Raw genomic sequence first — 1,225 nt, 5'->3', positions numbered from 1 at the left:
GGCTCCGACTACTCTGAACCAGGCAAGCATGTTTGAACTTTTGATATGATGAGTGTCTTGGCATGTTTTGCATTTAGTTAGTTTCATGGCATGTTGAGGAGCATATCGATGAACGTTATTTTATGCAATATTGAGGTAAGTGAGTTCGATGATCCATAAGTGGATGGATGTGAGTATGAATGGCCATGTGTTGGCATGAGGATGGGTAAGATGGCAGTGTCGTAGCATGCCAGTCTTATGCCAGACTATGTGACTTCAGTGTCAAACCGTATCGGTCCAGTTCCTCTCATTTCCTTCCCTGTACTACCACATGTTTTCCGCAAGGAATATGGTTTAGTAAGTTGCAAACCGCTTTTCTGGTACACACCAAAAGGAGAGGCCGTGATGATGGTTCCATGGCCCTGGATTAAAGCCAGTCATCCGGTCAGGGGGCATGGGTGTTTCCAGTTGGGACCAAGAGGGGGGCACCCCTTAGAGCGCGCGTATATAAATTTGATCCCATGCTATTCGAGATTGTGATCTCCCTGTCTCAAAAGTTTTTCTTGGACGATGTCTAGGGTGATTCCTAGCATCGAGAGGTAGGATGGGTGTGTACTGGTTAGCTGTGTTTTCTTACGGAATACCGTAAACGGAACTAGTCCTTCGTGACTACGGAAATCCGTTGGCTGTGGGAAAATTTTTGTACAAACTCTGCAGAGTCATATATTCCTCCAAATCATCTATTCCATGTCCTAGATCGATATTATCTTATCCTAATCAAATGTCAGTTTTGATGACAAAGACTCCGGTGATTCGCATGAGTGCTAATTCCGGTTAAATGATTATTCCTGTGGATGGACTAACCCATTTATTCTCATGAATTAAATGTTTATTATGAGTATTATTTACTTGTGAATAAAAGCCCTTTCTGCGATGTCGCTCAGACATCCGACTGTGCCATTGTTGTATTTTACTTTCTTTTCAAGCCCTTTCTGTGATGTCACCCCGACGCCCGACTGTGGCATTTCTTTTAAAGCCCTTTCTGTGATGTCGCCCCGACGTCCGACTGTGCCATTTCTTTTAAAGCCCTTTCTGTGATGTCGCCCCGACGTCCGACTGTGGCATTTCTTTTAAAGCCCTTTCTGTGATGTCGCCCCGACGTCCGACTGTGGCATTTCTTTTAAAGCCCTTTCTGTGATGTCGCCCCGACGTCCGACTGTGGCATTTCTTTTAAAGCCCTTTCTGT

Source organism: Triticum dicoccoides, chromosome 4B, assembly GCF_002162155.2.
Source record: "Triticum dicoccoides isolate Atlit2015 ecotype Zavitan chromosome 4B, WEW_v2.0, whole genome shotgun sequence".
Taxonomy (NCBI): Eukaryota; Viridiplantae; Streptophyta; class Magnoliopsida; order Poales; family Poaceae; genus Triticum; species Triticum dicoccoides.
Note: the sequence above shows the minus strand (reverse complement) of the source record.